This window comes from Eretmochelys imbricata, chromosome 23, assembly GCF_965152235.1.
Source record: "Eretmochelys imbricata isolate rEreImb1 chromosome 23, rEreImb1.hap1, whole genome shotgun sequence".
Taxonomy (NCBI): Eukaryota; Metazoa; Chordata; order Testudines; family Cheloniidae; genus Eretmochelys; species Eretmochelys imbricata.
The window spans coordinates 8,384,147-8,405,133 of NC_135594.1; the positions used below are offsets into that span (position 1 = coordinate 8,384,147).

General features: G+C 52.7%; 1 pseudogene; it reads right to left on the reverse strand.

Moving 5' to 3' along the window:
* Nucleotides 1–1,119: 1,119 nt before the first annotated feature.
* Nucleotides 1,120–3,402, reverse strand: LOC144278743 (peptidoglycan recognition protein 1-like; annotated as a pseudogene).
* Between the last annotated feature and the right edge of the window lie 17,585 nt (nt 3,403–20,987).

Sequence of the window (20,987 nt, forward strand, 5' to 3'; positions counted from 1 at the left end):
GCTCCCCTCCCCTTCCTTCAGCTCAGGGCTGCCGGGCCTGACTGTGTGTGACCCATGCGGAACCAGCACCCCCTTGGTTTCGCTCCACCTCCTCCCTCTGGATTGAGAGGCAGCACAGCCTAGTGGGCAGAGCACTTGACTGCACCCAGGGGATCTGTTCCACGCTCTGCCACTAACTGGCCCTGTGAGTTTGGGTAAAACCCTTTTCCCCTCCCTGTGCCTCAGTTTCCCCTCCCCTCCTTTGTCTAATTAGACTGTGAGCTCTTTAGGGCAGGGACTGCCTGTCTCATGTTCTGTGTGTATAGCACCTAGCCCAAGGGGGCCTCTTAGTGCTAATCTGACAGACCATAATCACACCCTCTGAGCTCGCCCAGCCCAGCCCAGCGGCAGGGTGGTTATGGTTTAACAGGAGATGAAATGATTCCCGGCGCTTCAACTTTTCATGTGCTAGAAGCTGGTTTATTGTCACTGCTCAGTAGCTCCCAAGCAAAGCAAGCACTAAGCCGCGGGGCGCTGAGGTAAAGGCAAATTGCACTTGAACTAAAAACCCCTTTGTGGGACTCTGCGACCCACCCGACGGGTCCTTCCCCGTCCAAACACTTTGCCCCCCTCAGTGAGAGAGGCTCGTGGGAACGGACTGTCGGGGCGAAAGGGGCGAGGGCTGAAAGCTTTGAGAGGCAGACCCTGCGGGGGCCAGGCAGAGCCGAGTGTCAGGGCTCAGGGACACTTGGGTTCCCTTTGTCGGGGGTTAACTAGCGACCGGTTTCTGGGGGATTCCAGATGAAATCTTCGCTGCAGAGCTCGGGGGAGCTGGGGGCAGAGGCGGATTTCACTCTGGAATTGATAATTGCTCAGACGTTTCACACGGGAATGGAGGCGATGTTTCCTGAGCTGCCCAGGGATTGGCAGGGCCGTCACCACAGAGCTCGGCTGAGGCTTGGCCCCACCCCCCTGGACACTGTAAGACCCTGGGCTTGGCTGTGTGTGGATCTGGGCTAAGCTGACATGCCCGTTGCGGGTGGGAGCGAGGGGCTAGGCCTGGCGTCTGCTGAAGGAAGTAGCCTGGGGGAGGCAGGTGGCTTCCAGGCGCCATTAGAAATCTGAGCCCTCGGGGGTGGGGGAGGCAGCAGATCCCAGGGGAGACGGGAGGGTAACCCCAACTCTCAGAGCCCTGCTCTCCAGGCCTCAGGAGGCAGCAGGTGGGCGAGAAGTGAGAGGCCGCCCCATGCTTGGGGGCAGAGGTGTAGCTCAAGCAGGCAGAAGCCGCGGGCGGGGTCAGCGATGGGTGCAGGGGCTGCCCCGAGGCTGCAGGGACTCAGGCTTCAAACTCAGGCCACTGGCTTATGGCCTCATAGAGGGCGTCCCCGGGGCATTGGGTTGACTTCATGTCGCGATGCCCCTTCAGGGTGTAGCTTTCACTCAGGAAGCCCCCGAAGACAGCACATTGGATCAGGCTCTCAGCAGCGGTCAGGGTGGTGTTGTCAGGGGCTGTTTCTGCAGGACACCAGCAGGCCCCTGTTAATTTCACACACGCCCCTGGCCCTTCTCTGCTGCTCAGGGGATGTGAATGTGGCCTGAGTAAATAAACACCCTCTAGCCCCGTTCTTGATTGACCATGTCAGTGTCTCTCTTCCCCACCCCACTGCATTTGGTAATGCATCTCCCCGCCTCCACACACACATTTGCTTCGCCACGCTCCCCCTCCCCCTCTCTTTCCTGACCCTGTGCCCCAGCCCAGTGTCCCACCGCGGTGGAACCAAGAGCAGCTGTGAACTTCCTAGTTCCCCTGGGGGCCTAGCAGGGAAATCTGTACAGATGGGACCCACATACTGGAGAAGCTGCCCAGGAAGCTGATTCCCAGTGACTTATCGTTCCAGTTCTTGGCATGGGCCCCCATGGTGCTCCAGCCTCTGCCCTCGTAGACTGTGTCGTCTTCGCCGATGAGGAAGCAGCAGGCAGAGCGCAGTGTGAGACCTGCACAGGCATGTCGGCCGCACCCTCCCCTCCCCATCGCTCTTGGCAGCTTCCCCAGGGTTGTCGCTGGCCGGCCCGGGTTTGAACCTGGGACCATCAGAGCTAGAAGCTCAATCCTCTGCCATTGAGCTAAAGACCCACTGAGGAAAAGGACTGGAATGGAGGGGCCCTAACCTGTATTGCACTCTTTGGCCATTAGGTGGCGCTGTGTGTAATACCCCTTATGGAAGGCACCAAGGGCCCCACCTGGACAGAGCTGGAGGTCGAGTGAGGGCTGTAGCGGGCCCAGATGTGGGGCAGGAGAACAGCACTGGGAGCCGCTGCCCTGCTGGAAATTCCCAGCTGGGTTTCCATCTCCCGACATCACCATCTCAAAGCATTTGACGGAGCAAAATCTCTTGCCAGGTTTTCGTTGCAGGGCGTCAGGCCGGCTGCAGGGAAACGTGTCAATAATGCCGGCATGGGGCGGTGTCACAGAGGCCTTTGTTGGCCCCCACCCCATTGCCACGGCTCCAGCCCCACACACAAATGCTGTAGGAGTGTAACTGTCCCAGGCTAGTTAACACATTACAGCCCCGGTGGGGGGACAATCCTCGGTGCTTACGGTGACAGCACTGCCGAGAACACATGTTAAACCAATCAGCGAACCCGCCCGCCTGCTAATGGGCTTACCAGGGATCCCTCCCCTGACTCCAGCCAGGGCTCCGGCCGGGGTGCAGCCCGTCAAACCCACCCACGGGCTTTCCAGTGCTTCCAAGCTCAGCACAGCTTCTGCTGCGAACACGACCCCTGGGAATTTGTGAGTGCCGCAGGCCGGTCCCTCGATCTGAAACAGGTCATTTGCAGCCAGTGTCTCGCTTCCCAGGGCGTCGCTTCGAAAGGCTGGGGGCAGAGGTGGGAATTTGCATCCCCGCCTTGGCTGGTCGGTCGTTTCACAAGTGTCCTGTGATGGTCCTGACCCTTCCCAGGGTTTGCTGGAGTCACGTCTCCCCCAGAAGAATCACGTCCCATCCCCACAGACTCCAGACCCATTTGCATTTGTAATACAATGAACTCCGGAAATACCCACACTTCGTCCAACCAGCTTTGTGCAGGGTCTGGGAGGGAACTGCCGTCTCTGGCCCATTTCCCCCTACAGAAATGGTGGAACCAAGTGCTGTCCGGCACCCTTGGGGAACCCATTGACTTAGTGCCTGGACAGGTTTCTTCTCTGCCTGGCATTTCTGCTATGGCCTGTCACAATGTCAGGTTTTGACGTTGCTTTTAAGAAGCATTCTGCCATCACGCCAGCACCCGGCCTTCACAAACCCACCCGGTCGGCTGGCAGCCTCCTACCCCAGTTCTCTCTAGAGCCCCTGGGCCGATCTCTCCCACGCTCCTCCTTACTCGGGGTGCCCCCAAACCTTTTCCTTCCAGCACGCAGTTCATTTTCTTAACTTCCAACACGGCTCAGCTGCATTATTAACGATGAGGCTTGTCCTGCTCCATCACATCCTCCGGGTCCTCCTTGCACTCAGCCGACTTCCCCGGTGCTCCCAGTGTCACCGCAGCCAATTGCTCCTGTGCCGGCCGATGAGCACTTCCACCGTCCTCCGCCCGTTTCTGACAACCCCACGTCTGCACCGTCTCCTCAGCTCCTTCCCCTTGCCCGCCTTCCGCTTTCCTTGCGGCGCTCGCCAGCCGCCCGTTGACTTCCCCATTCTGCGGCTTCCCTTTCTGAGCATTTTCTGTCACTTCCTTAAGCTTCTGATTAAAAGCCTCGCGCGCCCGATGCTGAGCTGCCGCCCCAGGTCACGCTTTCCCCTCCACTCTCTGGTCAGCCTCAGAGACAAGCAGCGCACACGTGTGATCCCACTGGCCGGCCGGACGCTGTGCGGCCCCAGATCCTCCATGCATAACAGCACATTTCTTTACAAAGAATCCAAGCCCTCCTTTACTATTTGGGCCATTCTTTGCCCACATTTTACTCTTGATGGAGTTAACGTTTCGCTGGATCTAGTCTTACATCTCTTCTTCAAACTTTTCCCCTCCCCTGTAGGCCCCTAGACCGTCCCAGCCAGAGTCTCCACACACGGCTAGGTCTTTACTCCCGACACAGAGGTTGTTACCCTGCCTGGTCCGGTTCCAGCCGGTAAACTTGGGTTGGAGGATCCCCCAGGGAAGCAGATTTATTACCAATTCAGCTTCGATCTTACTTCCTACTTAAAGAGACCTCAAGGACCCAAGCCCCAGCCAGTATTTATTAGTTATTAGTACAGCGCTCAAACAGAAAGGCAGATCCATTACCAAGTCTGCTGAACCAAATTTTGCAGCCGTTGATATAAACGACAGACTGATCCCCATGATGTCTTTTGCCACGGCATGCATACAGCCTTGCATTGGGAAAGAGGAAGAGATAAGCTGGAACTAAGTTACCTATAAGTAGTCCAAGCTGTATGCAAGCCGTGGCAAAAGACATCACGGGGATCACTCTGTCGCCTGCAAAATTTGTGTCTGGTAAATACCATAGACTTCCCAGCACACAATCACATATCTGCTGCTCAAGCATAAACTTTTACCATCACTATGTTATTTATACATTTCCATTTGTTTGTGGTTAGTACATTTCTCGCACAGTTGCGTGGCAACGCAAATAACAGGGCGCTAGGCTTCAAATTTTAGCAAACTGGCATTTTTCAATGCCTGTGAGAGTTTAGCAGCTTTCCCAAAGCATCTCAGGAGTTTGGGTCACCAGTTGGCCTGAGGTCTGATAGTAATTTGGCCTCTACCAGTCAACAAACCTTTGTACTGGTATAACGGCATCCCCATGGATGGGGTGGGGGGGTGTTGTAATGTTTTAACTAATCTGGTCCGGTTAAAGTCCTCAGGCTTTTGCATACAGACATGGCCGGCCTGTGGAGTGACCTTGGTTAAGTCACGTCCCCCTTGTGTGCCTCAGTTTCCCCATCTATAAAGTGGGGATAGTGATGCCAACTTCCTTTGTGAAGGGCGTTGAGATCTGCTGGAGAAAGGGGCTAGCTCAGGGCCAGGTGTTATAACTGGGGAGCAAGAGGGTCTGTCGCTGCCCCAGGCAGGTGGTGGGAGCTTCGTGGAGCGGAGAGATGGTGGCAGACATGGGTAGCAGAGGGCGCTGTGCTGGGCTCCAGTGGGGCAGGTTGGTGGCAGAAGGGGAGGTCTCTCCAGAATCCAGCAACGCACCCAACAGCCACGTGCCCTGATGCCTGACCCCACTGTCATCGCCCCCAGCACGGCCCCCAGCACCTCTCTCATGTGTGTCGGGGGGGAGGGGATTTCTGCTTGGACTGCCCCCACGCGCTGGTGCTTAAACTCCAAAAGGAAGCTTACAAGCAGTGGAAATTTGGACAGATGACTAGGGAGGAGTATAAAAATATTGCTTGGGTATGCAGGGGTGTAATCAGGAAGGCCAAGGCACAACTGGAGTTGCAGCTAGCAAGGGATGTGAAGGGGAACAAGAAGGGTTTCTACGGGTATGTTAGCAACAAGAAGAAGGTCAGGGAATGTGTGGGCCCCTTACTGAAAGTGGGAGGCAACCTAGTGACACATGAGGTGCAAGAAGGTGAAGTACTCAATGCTTTATTTGCCTCAGTCTTCACAGACAAGGTCAGCTCCCAGACTGCTGCACTGGGCAACACAGTATGGGGAGGAGGTGAGGAGTGCTCAGTGGTGAAAGAACAGGTTAAGGACTATTTAGAAAAGCGGGACGTGCACAAGCCCATGGGTCCAGATCTAATGCATCCAAGGGTGCTGAGGGACTTGGCTGATGTGATTGCAGAGCCATTGGCCATTATCTTTGAAAACTCGTGGTGATCGGGGGAGGTCCCGGACGATTGGAAAAAGACAAATATAGTGCCCATCTTTAAAAAAGGGAAAAAGGAGAATCCGGGGAATTACAGACTGGTCAGCCTCACTTCAGTCCCCGGCAAATTCATGGAGCACGTCCACAAGGGATCCATTTTGAACCACTTGGAGAAGAGGAAGATGATAAGGAACAGTCAACGTGGATTCACCAAGGGCAAGTCATGCCTTCTGTGATGAGATAACTAGCTCTGTGGATATGGGGAGAGTGGTGGTTGTGATACATCTTGACTTTAGCAAAGCTTTTGATACGGTCTCCCAAAGTATTACTGCCGGCAAGTTAAAAAAGTATGGATTGGATGAATGGACTATAAGGTGGATAGAAAGCTGGCTAGATTGTCGGGCTCAATGGGTAGTGATCAACAGCTTGATGTCTAGTTGGAAGCCGGTATCAAGCGGAGTGCCCCAGGGGTCGGTCCTGGGGCCGGTTTTGTTCAACATCTTTATCAATGACCTGGATAATGGGATTAATTGCACCTTCAGCAAATTCACAGATGACACTTAGCTGGGGGAAGAGGTAGATACACTGGAGGGTAGGGATAGGGTCCAGAGTGACCTAGACAAATTGGAGGATTGGGCCAAAAGAAATCTGATGAGGTTCAACAAGGACAAGTGCAGAGTCCTGTACTTAGGACGGAAGAATCCCAGGCACTGCTACAGGCTGGGGACCGATTGGCTAAGTGGCAGTTCTGCATAAAAGGTCCTGGGGATTACAGTGGACGAAAAGCTGGATATGAGTAGCAGAGTGCCCTTTTTGCCAAGAAGGCCAAAGGCATATTGGGCTGCATTAGCAGGAGTGTTGCCAGCAGATCGAGGGACGAGATTATTCCCCTCTATTCGGAACTGGTGAGGCCACATCTGGAGTATTGCGTCCAGTTTTGATCCCCCCACTACAGAAGGGATGTGGACAAATTGGAGAGAATCCAGCAGAGGGCAATGAAAATGATTGAAAATGAAAAGGGGCACATAACGCACGAGGAGAGGCTGAGGGAACTGGGGTTATTTAGTCTGCAGAAGAGAAAAATGAGGGGGGGTTTGATAGCAGCCTTCAACTACCTGAAGGGGGGTTCCAAAGAGGATGGAGCTCGGCTGTTCTCAGTGGTGGCAGATGACAGAACAAGGAGCAATGGTCTCAAGCTGCAGTGCGGGAGATCTAGGTTGGATATTAGGAAACACTATTTCACTAGGAAGTTGGTGAAGCACTGGAATGGGTTAACTAGGGAGGTGGTGGAATCTCCATCCTTAGAAGTTTTTAAGGCCTGGCTTGACAACGCCCTGGTTGGGATGATTTAGTTCGGGTTGGTCGTGCTTTGAGCAGGGGGTTGGACTAGATGACCTCCTGAGGTCTCTTCCAACCCTGATATTCTGTGATTCTCTGAAATGCAAGTGGTGCAAAATAATAGCGAGATGGCGCCCTGGTGATGCAAATCCAAGGCAGCATCCACACTGGGGCGGTCAATTTGAGCCAGGGGTGGTGGGTTTTGTGATATGGTGACATATCCAGGTAGGGGTTTCCTATCCCTTTTCCAGGGCTGGGATAGAACCCAGGAGTCCTGGCTCCCAGCCCCCCGTTCTAACCACTAGACCCCACTGTCATGGGGCCCCCTGGCGATGCTCTGGAACTGCTCCAGACGAAGCCAGTCAGGACTCTGGGGAAGTCTCCTTTCTGTGAGCAGCCGGTCTTCAGGACACACAGCTCACACAACTTCCACCTTCCTTGGTCTGACCTCGGAGCATTCAGCATCCTCTGCCCCTCTGTGCGCTTCCCATGGCGAGTCCACCCAGGTGGAGTCCTGGGGAAGCCAGAGGGTCCTGCCCCACAACTTCGCAGTCAGATGTGACTCTCAGCCAGCCAGTAAAACAGAGGTTTATTAGACGACAGGAACATGATCTAACACAGAGCTTGTAGGTGCAGAGAACAGGACCCCTCAGCTGGATCCATTTTGGGCGGCAGTGAGCCAGAGAACCACGTCTGCCCTTCACTCAATGTCCCCAGCGAGCCCCAAAGTGAAACTATCTCCAGCCCCCGCCCTCCTCTGGGCTTTGTCCCTTTCCCGGGCCAGGAGGTCACCGGATTCCTTTGTTCTCCAACCCTTTCGCTCTCACCTTGCAGGGGGGAAGGGCCAGGCCATCAGTTGCCAGGAAACAGGGTGTCGGCCATTCTCTGTGTCCAGACCCCTGCACACACCTGCTCTCTAGGGCTCTGCAATCATCATATACCCTTATCCCACCATCTAGATACTTAAGAACTGCCTAGGGGAAACTGAGGCACCCCCACAATATTCAGAGGAAACATTAAGAACAGTCCCGCTTCATCACACCTACTCCCTTCCCAGGGCTGGTGATAGAACCCAACGGTCCCAAGCTGCCGGGTGCTTTGGCCATGGGGTGTAAAACGGTCCCGTCTTTGCTTCCTCTCCCACCGCTGCAACGGTGCAAAAGCTGCTTTAATAGCAGCCTCCCCCTGCCCCCCCACCACGCCCAACTGAGTCTCAGGCCTTGCTCACGCTCAGTACCACGGCAGCCCCAGGAGATGATTGCTGCGGGGGTGTCAGCCCAGGGGGAGGTAGTGACTCCTAGAAGCAGGGAGAGCAGCAGCACCGTAGATCAGGGAGGTCTGGCAATGCCAGTGGCTGTCTGGGGTCTGGCAGCCCTGGCACTCAGAGCAGATTGTCAAAGGCCAAACCCCTCTCACCACCAGCTCTGTAGCTCCCCCTTGCTTTCGGTCTGTCTTAGGCACCATCCTGGCCCTCATCCCCTTGGCATCCGAGCACTGCCCAACCTCAATTGCATTTATTCTAACTGCCCCCTGCAGGGCAGGGCCTGGCTGCTACCCCCACTGTACAGACAGGGAACCGCTGCAGAGAGAGAATAAGGGGAATGGGATGTTAGATGGGGTGGGATCTGAGTTACTACAGAAAATTCTTTCCTGCGTGTCTGGCTGGTGAGATTTAAACACAAAAAAGAAGCTTACAAGAAGTGGAAGATTGGACAAATGACCAGGGAAGAGTATAAAAATACTGCTCGGGCGTGCAGGAGTGAAATCAGGAAGGCCAAATCACACCTGGAGTTCCAGCTAGCAAGAGAAGTTAAGAGTAACAAGAAGGGTTTCTTCAAGTATGTTAGCAACAAGAAGAAAGTCAAGGAAAGCGTGGACCCCTTTCTGAATGAGGGAGGCAACCTAGTGACAGAGGATGTGGAAAAAGCTAATGTACTCAATGCTTTTTTTTGCCTCTGTCTTCACGAACAAGGTCAGCTCCCAGACTACTGCACTGGGCAGCACAGCATGGGGAGGAGGTGACCAGCCCTCTGTGGAGAAGGAAGTGGTTCGGGACTATTTAGAAAAGCTGGACGTGCACAAGTCCATGGGGACGGACGAGTTGCATCCGAGAGCGCTAAAGGAGTTGGCGGATGTGATTGCAGAGCCATTGGCCATTATCTTTGAAAACTCATGGCGATCGGGGGAAGTCCCGAACGACTGGAAAAAGACTAATGTAGTGCCCATCTTTAAAAAAGGGACGGAGGAGGATCCTGGGAACTACAGGCCAATCAGCCTGACCTCAGTCCCTGGAAAAATCATGGAGCAGGTCCTCAAGGAATCAATTCTGAAGCACTTAGAGGAGAGGAAAGTGATCAGGAACAGTCAGCATGGATTCACCAAGGGCAAGTCATGCCTGACTAATCTAATTGCCTTCTATGATGAGATAATTGGCTCTGTGGATGAGGGGAAAGCAGTGGACGTGTTGTTCCTTGACTTTAGCAAAGCTTTTGACACGGTCTCCCACAGTATTCTTGCCAGCAAGTTAAAGAAGTATGGGCTGGATGAATGGACTATAAGGTGGATAGAAAGCTGGCTAGATTGTCGGGCTCAACGGGTAGTGATCAATGGCTCCATGTCTAGTTGGCAGCCGGTATCAAGTGGAGTGCCCCAAGGGTCGGTCCTGGGGCCAGTTTTGTTCAATATCTTCGTTAATGATTTGGAAGATGGTGTGGATTGCACCCTCAGCAAGTTTGCAGACAACACTAAACTGGGAGGAGAGATAGATACGCTGGACGGTAGGCATAGGATACAGAGGGACCTAGACAAATTGGAGGATTGGGCCAAAAGAAATCTGATGAGGTTCAACAAGGACAAGTGCAGAGTCCTGCACTTAGGACGGAAGAATCCCATGCACAGCTACAAACTAGGGACCGAATGGCTCGGCAGCAGTTCGGCAGAAAAGGACCTAGGGGTTACAGTGGACGAGAAGCTGGATATGAGTCAACAATGTGCCCTTGTTGCCAAGAAGGCCAATGGCATTTTGGGATGTATATGTAGGGGCATTACCAGCAGATCGAGGGACGTGATCGTTCCCCTCTATTCGACATTGGTGAGGGCTCATCTGGAGTACTGTGTCCAGTTTTGGGCCCCACAGTACAAGAAGGATGTGGAAAAATTGGAAAACGTCCAGCGGAGGGCAACAATAATGATTAGGGGCCTGGAGCACATGACTTATGAGGAGAGGCTGAGGGAGCTGGGATTGTTTAGTCTGCAGAAGAGAAGAATGAGGGGGGATTTGATAGCTGCTTTCAACTACCTGAAAGGGGGTTCCAAAGAGGATGGCTCTAGACTGTTCTCAGTGGTAGCGGATGACAGAACGAGGAGTAATGGTCTCAAGTTGCAGTGGCGGAGGTTTAGGTTGGATATTAGGAAAAACTTTTTCACTAGGAGGGTGGTGAAACACTGGAATGCGTTACCTAGGGAGGTGGTGGAATCTCTTTAAAAATATCTAAGGTCAGGCTTGGCAAAGCCCTGGCTGGGATGATTTAGTTGGGCTTGGTCCTGCTTTGAGCAGGGGGTTGGACTAGATGACCTCCTGAGGTCCCTTCCAACCCTGATATTCTATGATTCTATGATTCTATGACTTGCTCAAAGCCAAACAGAGCATCTGTGGCAGAGCTGGGAAATGAACATGGGTCTCCTGGGTCCCAGGATGGCACCTTCTCGTTCAACCTCCTGCCCCCTTCGTCCCTGGTTCAGTGGGAGCTGTGGGAGTTCTCTGGGGCACAGGAGCTGGCTGGTGCCCAGATGGAGCTACGTTGCCTATTGCACAGATCTCGCTTTTCCCCAACATTGAAAATGCTGCTCCAACCATACCTGGGACCGCCAGGATCCTTGCAGCTGGTCAGTGCTAAATTGTGAACTGTGCTCTGGCCTCCCATAGCGGGGCAATGGGAGAGGGTGGGGCTGGCCATAGGCCCTGCTGGATTGCGGCTCACACGTACGGAGTCCCAGTGCTACAGAGCCCTGTGCCGGGGCAGCGCTTTGTGGGGGTTTCTCAGCTCCTCTCTCCAAGGCCTGTGTGGCAGCAGCTGCTGCAGAGAATCCCAGGCCTGATTCCCCCCACGCTGGGTCTCCTGAATGGCCCCTGCCCTGGGGGGCTCCATTCCTCACCCAGTGTCTCCTGCTGACTCTCCAGCAGCTGCACGGCAGGTGTCCTAAGGCACCTCTAGTCCTCTCCAGAGCTCAGGGGGACTGTCCTGGCATCGGACTGTCCTGGTGAATGGAACAATGGCTCCGGGCAGCCGGAGAATGCCTGTTCTCCTGGCAACCTCAGTGCCATTCCCTCTGGAAGTGATGGTGTCAGAGAAGGTGCTGGAGGTGGTCAGGCCTCGTGGTTGGAGCTGGACTCAGGCGGCCGGGGCGTGGGTGGAGAGAGGCTGGAGCGAGAGCAGGGCTGGAGCAGGACGAGGAGCAGGGCTGGAGCAGCCTAAGACTGTTGCTAATGTCAGGCAGGAGCGAGTTCCTGGCCCTGGAGTCGTGTTGAGCAGACTGAGCTGCTGCTGTGAGACTGAAATACTTGCTCCGGGAGTCACGGGCCTGTTCCTGGCTTGTGGATTGGCGGGAGCCCGGCACAGGAGGGACTTAGGGCCTGACACATGGCTCCAGGGGGCGCTTGGCTCCCGGCCCCGCTGGGCACTGACAGGCCAGGTGCAGGGGGCCAGGCGCAGCACCAGGGAGGAGATTGGGGAGGCAGGAGCGCTGAGGTGGGGCTGAGCGGGCAGGTGCTGAGGAGCTGCAGCCGGCTGGCCAGCAGGGAGGAGGAGCAGCACCCAGCTGTGGAGGGCCCAGCTGCAGCTCCACACGGGGCGCAGCCAGAGCCTGGCAGGCGGCTGGCTGAAGTGGCACTTTGTGATCTGGCGCAGGGGGGAGCTGGCTCCCCACATCCGAACGCTCTGCAGCGCCGGCGGATTCACATCTAAACCCAGATCTGGCTCCCAATTCACAGCTGGCCCCTCCCCCCGATCTGGAGTGGCTGAGACTCCAGCGCTCTGGGGAAGAGGCCAACAAATGGCAGCTCCTGGGGTGGGCTTCCCCCAGAGACAACCCCGTGCTGGGAAGGGAGGTTCCAAGAGCCGGCAGCTCCACCACTCACACTCCCAGCTTCCTGGGAATGAGCCAGGAGCAGAGTCCCAGTCCCCGTCCCCCGGCATTAAACCAGGGACTCCGCACTGGGGATGTGCACCTGGCAACACGCAGCCTCCTGAGGACACACAGGCCAGGGTGCAGGGCGAGGGCTCCCAGAGAGAAACGGCAGGAGGGCAATGCTGGGAACCCCCAGGCCGTCTTCAGCTCAAGCATGAGGGCACCCCAGCATCCTGGAGAGCAGGAATCTAGCTTCAGCTCAGCCTTTATGTCCCCCCATTCTCTGTGCTAGATGGGTTGGTCTCCCGGAGGGACGAAAGTGCCCATCAGGGCTTATCCAACGTCAGTTTCCCGCTCTTGTGAAAAAAACGGTGACTTCCCTTACACAGGAGCTGGTGTTCTTCAGGCTGGGCTGGGCCTGTACATGTTCCCCTGTCGGGGTGTGTGCACCCAGGGCCTGTGAGTCGCAGACGTTTGCCAACAAACATTTGCCAACAGACGTTGGCCCCCTGCTCTCCCCGTGTGCTCAGGGACCACCATCGAAAGGGCACGTCTGCCACCTCCCTCTCAAGTCCTTCGCACCTGCATACTGCCAGGGGAACATCCCCATTTCTACTGAGGCCTCAGGGACAGGGTTTATGATGAAGCGGCTGGAGTTGATCTCCCCCCTCGCCCCCCCGTGTTGCACCCCAACAGCTAGCTGGAGATCCAAAGTGACACTCCCCGGTTTGAGCCCCTGCCTAGCCAGGCCCTATTCCCTCCCCGCAGGCAGTTGTTGGCCCTGAACTCCTGCAGGCAGCCATGACACACAGGTGCTTGGGGGCTTGAGAGAAGGGCTATCACCAGCTGAATGACCCCTGCCTGTACGGTGGGGACTGAGGCCACTTTGCCAGCAGGTGCCCCCCAAGTCCTGTGCTATGCTGAGTCTGGGGAGATGGGCAGGTTCAGTCTCATTAGAAGGGATCGGCCAGACAGAAAGGCAGAATTGGGTCCCCGCACAGAGCCCCTCTACTTCCTGCCTGTGTCCTAACCACCAGGACAGTGGCCAATCCCACCTTCAGGTCAGGTTCCAGCGTCGGGCCCTGTCCATACCCACAGCGCGTGGCACCCAGCATGCGCTGATAGACTCCGGTACACGCAGTAAGTTCACAGACACTAGAAACTGCCTAACGCCAGGCTGGGGGCTGGGGATGTGTAGGGTACAGAGCACAGCACCCCCTAAGGCCGGGCAGGAGTGCTGGGAAATGCATATGATACAGAGCACAGCGCCCTCTAACACCTGGCAGGGGGGCTGAGAGATGGGGGATGTAGGGTACATAGCACAGCGCCCCCTAATGCCGGCCAGGGGGCCTGGAAGCTGGGGGAATATGTAGGATCCGGAGCACAGCATCCCCTAACACCAGGCTGGGGGGCAGGGAGAGGGGGGATACGTGGGGTACAGAGCACAGCGCCCCCTAACACCAGGACACGAGGTCTTGTCCATCTCAGGGCGGAAATGATCACACCCTTCGAATGGGGGATCTGCCACGGACACTGGCAGGAGCGCGCTGCTTTACATTAAGGTTCTTTGGCTGACGGGCGAACCTCACCCCGCCCTGTGTTTCGAGTGTGAACAGCTGTCGATGGAAACCCAGACAGCAGAGATGGAGCAGGACTAACCGGGGTCACTGGGTCTCGCCCTCACCCCGTGTCTACACTGTACGAGGGTGGGAAATAGCAGGTGCCTTTTCTTGCCCTGATACGATTTTGGAGATGCCGACGCTTGCGACAGCTTTCTCCCTGTGTGGGTTGTGGGATCCAGGGAAGCCGTCTGTGTGCTCTGTACAGGACAAGGCGTGTAGATCATTTATACCTCAATGGATCACAGTAAATACAGATATTTAATATATCAAATAAAAGCAGAACAATACATCAAAAAGCATCGAAATGAAACAGAGGATTGCTATGTACAGGGGGGATTGCTATGTACAGGGCGGATTGCTATGTACAGAGGGGTTTGCACGTGACTAGTAAACTGCTCGAGAGCTTTCATCACCATGTACTTTCTGACAGGTTTCCGCGACCTGTGTAGGGTTTACGTCCCGCCCTCCGTCCCCGTTTCCGGTTGTGTACGTTTTTGGCGCCGTCGGCCCTTTTGAACATTTCTTTTGTATTGTTTTCTGTGTTTGGCCTGGGGAAGGTTGCGTTCTTGTGTTTTGACATATTTAGAGAAAAAGTATGAACAAATAGAAAGAAAGGCTGTAAGGGGTTTGCGGCTCCCTCCCTGTCCATCAGGGTGGGAGACCACGCTCCTCGCTACGATACTTCCGGGGTACCTTGGTTCAGGGGAAAATTAGCCCAGTGTTAATGGTTCAGGCCTGCAGCCAGGCCGAGCAATGGTAGAGAGTCTGTTTGCCTGGGGTCCTCATTCAGGGCAGGGCTGCAGTCAAGTAGGGGCTCTGGCCTACAGTCAGGCAGGCAGAGCAGCAGAAGGTCCATTTGCCTGGCCCTTGATCAGGGCGGGGCAGCAATCAAGTAGCGGGGCTCTGGCCTACAGTCCGGCAGAGCCGTCGCCGTCTAGGGGAGGTTAGCTCTCTGGTGGGAGAGTCAGCACAACCGTCTGGCGTCCTGATTCAGGTGGGTGCCAGACCAATCAGGCCTCCTGACAACCAGGTGGGGAGCCTGCCACTCCTGACGGTGGCGTGGCAGTGGTAGGGGAACCCAGGCCTTCCCGCTCCACTGCGTCCCCACCCAGGGCCCTAAACAGCAGCGGAGTGGTCTGCCACTGGGTCAGCGGGGAAAATCTGATCATAACACGCTAGCCGACTTGTAGTCAATAATACAGCTGAACCCGATTTGGCTGCCCTGGGCTCCTTCCTACACACCCATTCCGTGTGTATATGGGTTCCAGGGTTGTTGTTCGCTTACTGGGGTAGACGGCTAATGGCAGCCCCACCAGCTCCTTGGAGTCCCCGGCATCTGGCAGCTCCGGCAGCCCCTCTGGCTCTCTGTCAGGATAGCGCTCTCCATTAGGGGAGCAGGGAAGAGACGTTCTGCTCCTCCAGCAGCTCTCTCCCAACTCAGCTGGAGGGGCGGCCTTTTATAGTTCCGCTTCCTGTCCCACCCCTCTGCTTCTGGCAGGGTGGCATGCGGTGGGAGACAAGCTGCTTTCTGCAACCCTCCTGCCCCCAACAACCCATTTCAGCGAGTCCCAAAATCAAATCCACTTACCAGGGGCCTCCTCTCCTCTTTGCGCTTCGCCAACATCCGGGGTAGAAAAGAGCTCCTGGCCTCATGCATCTCTGACCTCCGAGTCATCTTCTGCCTCTGGGTCCCCCTCCACATCCTCGTCCAAGATTTCCTCCTCCTGGCTCGGTCCACTCTCAACTGACATGCGAGCCACCGAAGTATCCACAGTGGTGTTAGCAGTGGAGGTGGGGTCGCCGCGGAGTATCATGTCCAGCTCTTTGGAGAACCGGCAGCTCATAGGCGCAGCACCGGAGTGGCGGTTTGCCTCCCGCGCCCTGTGCTCAGCGTTCCGCAGCTCCTTCACTTTCATCCTAAACTGCCGTGTGTCCCGGTCATCGCCCCTTTCTGTCTTGCATCGTGAAATCTGTCCGTAGGTGTAATGATGCTGGTTCTGGCGGGACCCAACTGAGAGTGCCAGTTCAGGACAAACTGCTTCAAGCAGGGCAGTTACAGCCGAAGGCTGGGGGTTTTCCACCTCTAAGGCAAACCAAATCAGGCAAACAGAGCAGACTTTGGTCTCACCCCACTGGCTCACCACAAGTCACACACACAATTCCCTTAGACACTCCAGTTTCCCAGGATCACCAATTGTTATGGGGACAAATGGTTATGAAAACCAATACCCCAGGAAAAGAAAAAAGGCTCTCTTGATCCCAAAGGACCAAGCCCCACACCCAGGTCAATATACAAATCAGATCTTGTCCCAAATCACGTTGTTGCCAATGCTTTAGAATCTAAAATCTAAAGGTTTTGTTCATAAAAGGAAAAAGCTACAGATGAGAGCTAGAATTGGTGAAATGGAATCAATGACATACAGTCATGGCCAAGTTCTTGGTTCAGGCTTGTGGCAGCGACAGAATAAACTGCAGGTTCAAATCAAGTCTCTGGAGAACATCCACAGCTGGGATGCGTCTTTCAGTTCTTGGTTCAAAGCTTCAGTGTAGCAAAGTCCCTCCAGAGGGATGAAGCAGGACTGAAGACAAGATGGAGGAGCTGCAGCAGCTTTTTATATTCTCTTGCCATGTGGTCCTTCTTTCTTTGTCCCAAAACAAGCTGTCCATCACGTGGCCTGGAAAAACCTCTGAGTTCTGTCCATAGGCAGGTCCCTGCACACCGTGCTGAGTCCCAAGGCTTGTCTGCCTTCTTTCAATGGATCAGTTGTGTAGCTGATGGTCCTTAATCGGTCATCAAGCAGGCTAGACATTGCATCCGATGAAGTGAGCTGTAGCTCACGAAAGCTTATGCTCAAATAAATTTGTTAGTCTTTAAGGGCCACAAGTCCTCCTTTTGAACTTGTCTGGGGTGTCACCCAGAAGCATAGTACAAGTTTGAATCACAGACAGTACAGAGTCAATACTTATAACTTAAAATACAAAAATGACACAAACATATAGAGAGCATAATCATAACCAGCAAATCATAACCTTGCCTTAGACACCTTATTGGACCCCCCTTTATACAAGATTTGGTGCCACTACAGGACCTTGGTTGCAACAATGATCTATATGGTCCCAGTTCAAGTCAATAACGTCACAGGAGGTATCATAATTGCTACGTCCGGAGTGCAGCTGGGACTGTACAGCCTCCTCTCCCCAAATGCTGATGAGGTCCAGCAGCTCAGCATAGCTCCAAGCAGGTGGATCGCCTGGTGCGTGGAGCAGGCCTGGCCACCTGGAAAGATGCGCTGCACTCATCACTGAGCAAACAGGAAGGGGACTTTCAAAATGGCAAAGGAGTTTAGGGAGTGGGGATGATGGATGGTCACCTGAGGGCCGGGCAGTAGAGTTCAAACCGATGACCAGAGAGGCGAGAGCAGGCATTGTGGGACACCTCCCGGAGGCCAATCGCAGCGCCGTAATCGACCTCGGTGTCTACACTGGCACCGCAGCCCTGTAGCCCCGGTGCAGAAAGTTTTTTAAACTGTGCAGGGCTTTTTTTAAAGTGCTGCAACTGCCCTGTTTCCGCGCCCTGAGTGGCGTGGCCGTGCGTACACGTCACCAGTTGCAGCGCAGAAAGCTGCTTTACCGCGCTGCAACTTGCCAGCGTAGACAGGACCTAAGGAAACAGTGCCATGACTTTAAACCTCCTGTTCACCGGAAAAAAACAAGGCTGTGTTTTGGAGTGGAATAAAAATGCACCTTTTAAAAATGCAGTAACAGTTTTAACACATGCTGAAAGTTATATTAAGCTTATTAAACATTTTAGATTTTTGTTGCATTATCAGACTGCTTTTGTTCTTAAATGTTTGCAGCCCAAGGGCTGAGACATAGATACATGCTTCTGTGTTTGTTTTGGGTCTAGAGGCTGTATTAAAAGTAATGCTTTATAAAAGCAAAAAGGCTTTTTCATTTGTACTTTGTGTTTCTAAGAAGACAAAAAGCATTTTAGTAATAAGTTTGACAGGGGCATTTTTGAATTAGCCAGTTTGTTTTCCAAAGATGTCTAGTTACCATTAAGCAAAAGCCAGGGCCCTAAAGTTAATTAAAGGAAACAGGCATGTAGATTTCAAAGCCTCCTGGTTACAGAAATGGGAATGGCCATATCACCATTTACAAAATCTTTTTCTTAACTCTTTAAATAAACTTACTATATAAAAGAATACAAAAAGAGACCGAAACCAAAACAGCTTTACCTTTAAATTGTAAAGAAAGCTTTAAAAATCAGGGTACAGTTAAAACCCTCATGTTTTTAAGGTTTGGATTTAGACAAAAAAGAAGAAAAAGCAGCTGATGTGAAAAAGTTCTGACAGAGATAAGGGGCTTGTTCTGTTCCCAACATACACACACATACGTTCTTCTTCTTTTCTCATGTTTTTTTGAAATGTAAACCAGGACAAACAAGTTTGCTTTAGGCCTGTCATAGAAAATCTGCATGAAGCAGGATTTAAAAATAGCTGCCTTCCCCTGTTTAGCTCGCATGTCCTGTGACCACAGTTGTTTCACTGTAAAGATGGCCAGAACATGTATGAATTTAAAACAAACAAGAACCCACAGCAGATTGCTTTTCAAAAGATACCCTTTGAACTTATTAAGAGTGTAAAATAAAGAAGCATCTCGGGGTTAAAACCACAGGCAGTTTACAAAAGTAATTTGTTAAAGTTAAATTAAGTTTTTATTGACTTAGGGATTTTAGTATGATTTTTTGTTGCATTATCAGACTGTCTTTGTTTCTAAATGTTTGCAGTCCGTGTGCTGAGACCCAGGTACAAGCTCTTTTTTAACTGTTTAAATGGACTTAATATATCAAAGAATGCAAAAAGAGAAAGTTGGTTTTTTTGGTTACCTTGAAATTATAAAGAAAACTTTAAAAATCAGGGTATAGTTAAAAACCTCACCTTTTGAAAGTATGGATTTCTACAAAACACAAGAAAAAGCAACTTATGTGAACCAGTTAGCTTTTTTTTTTAAACCAGAGATAAGGTATTTGTCTCCCACACTTCCGCCACACCCCCCCACACACACACATTATTCTTTCCTAGTGATTTTTTAAGTGTAAACCAAAGGCCAAATTTGACCTATTTGAAGCAGGCCCTTCTGCTTTTAAATTTTTTTTGCAGGAAAGGCAGAGGATTAAAACTAAATGTAAACCTAAGGGGCTGCCAAGTTTTACTGAACACTAGTAAGATCAACACCTGTTTACAGGAACGTTAATGGTAAAGAGAAAGCAATATTACCATTCACAATCTATTTAACACATTTGTAACCCTTGAAATGAACTCCCTTGTTCTGTAGGGAAATAAAGAGGCCCCTTTGTAACACAAACTGGTTTAAGCTCTTAAGAAGGTGTCTACACTGCCCACGTGAAATCGCTGCCGCGACAACGCTTTAAGGTGGCAGTGTCCTCGCGGCTCCAGCTGAGGAGGGTGTTTTTTCACACCCCTGAGAGGGGCAAGTTTCAGCGCTGTAAGTGGCAGTGTAGACAAGCCCTAATTGAACTGTGGAATTTTAAAACAGGGAACACTCTCTAAAAACCCCGAAAATTATTTTTGTTGTTTGTCAGTCCCAGTGGGAAAAGTCCCATAAAATTTAAAAGGCCTTAAAGCCAATGGGGTTATCTATCTATCTATCTATCTATCTATCTATCTATCTATCTATCTAGTGGGAAAGGTGCTTGGGGCCTGTTTTTTTAGATAAGAATAAGGCAGTTAAAGGGGGTGGGTAGTGAGGGGAGGGGCGGGAAGGGGAGGGAGAGGGCTCTTGTTTAAAAATCTTGGGTTGATAGGATTGGTTCAGGAAAATGCATTCTATGATGCAGCTGTAGAACAGTTTCTGATTGGTCCGCCCGAGAGGCAGAGATAACCATGCTGGGGGCTGTGAGCCTTGGGAGCTCCCTCTTTCCCCGGGGGCAGCCGCAAGGGAAGAATTAGTAGGGGAAGCAAAAGGGGATGGGAACCTGGGAGGCAGTGACCATGAGATGGTCGAGTTCAGGATCCTGAAACAAGGAAGAAAGGAAAGCAGCAGAATACGGACCCGGGACTTGAGAAAAGCAGACTTTGACTCCCTCAGGGAACTGGTGGGCAAGTTCCCCTGGAAGAATGACATGAGGGGGAAAGGAGTCCAGGAGAGCTGGCTGTATTTTAAAGAATCCTTATTGAGGTTACAGGGACAAACCGTCCCGATGTGTAGAAAGAATAGTAAATATGGCAGGCGACCAGCTTGGCTTAACAGTGAAATCCTTGCTAACCTTAAATACAAAAAAGAAGCTTACAAGAAGTGGAAGACTGGACAAATGACCAGGGAGGAGACAAAAAATTGCTCGGGCATGCAGGAGTGAAATCAGGAAGGCCAAATCACACCTGGAGTTGCAGCTAGCAAGAGATGTTAAGAGTAACAAGAAGGGTTTCTTCAGGTATGTTAGCAACAAGAAGAAAGTCAAGGAAAGTGTGGGCCTCTTACTGAATGAGGGAGGCAACCTAGTGACAGAGGATGTGGAAAAAGCTAATGTACTCAATGCTTTTTTTGCCTCTGTCTTCACGAACAAGGTCAGCTCCTAGACTACTGAACTGGGCAGCACAGCATGGGGAGGAGGTGACCAGCCCTCTGTGGAGAAAGAAGTGGTTCGGGACTATTTAGCAAAGCTGGACGAGCACAAGTCCATGGGGCCGGATGCGTTGCATCCTAAAGGAGTTGGCGGATGTGATTGCAGAGCCATTGGCCATTATCTTTGAAAACTCATGGCGATCGGGGGAAGTCCCAGATGACTGGAAAAAGGCTAATGTAGTGCCCATCTTTAAAAAAGGGAAGAAGGAGGATCCTGGGAACTACAGGCCGGTAAGCCTCACCTCAGTCCCTAGAAAAATCGTGGAGCAGGTCCTCAAGGAATCAATTCTGAAGCACTTAGAGGAGAGGAAAGTGATCAGGAACAGTCAGCATGGATTCACCAAGGGCAAATAATGCCTGACTAATCTAATTGCCTTCTATGACGCGATAACTGGCTCTGTGGATGAGGGGAAAGCGGTGGACGTGTTGTTCCTTGAGTTTAGCAAAGCTTTTGACACTGTCTC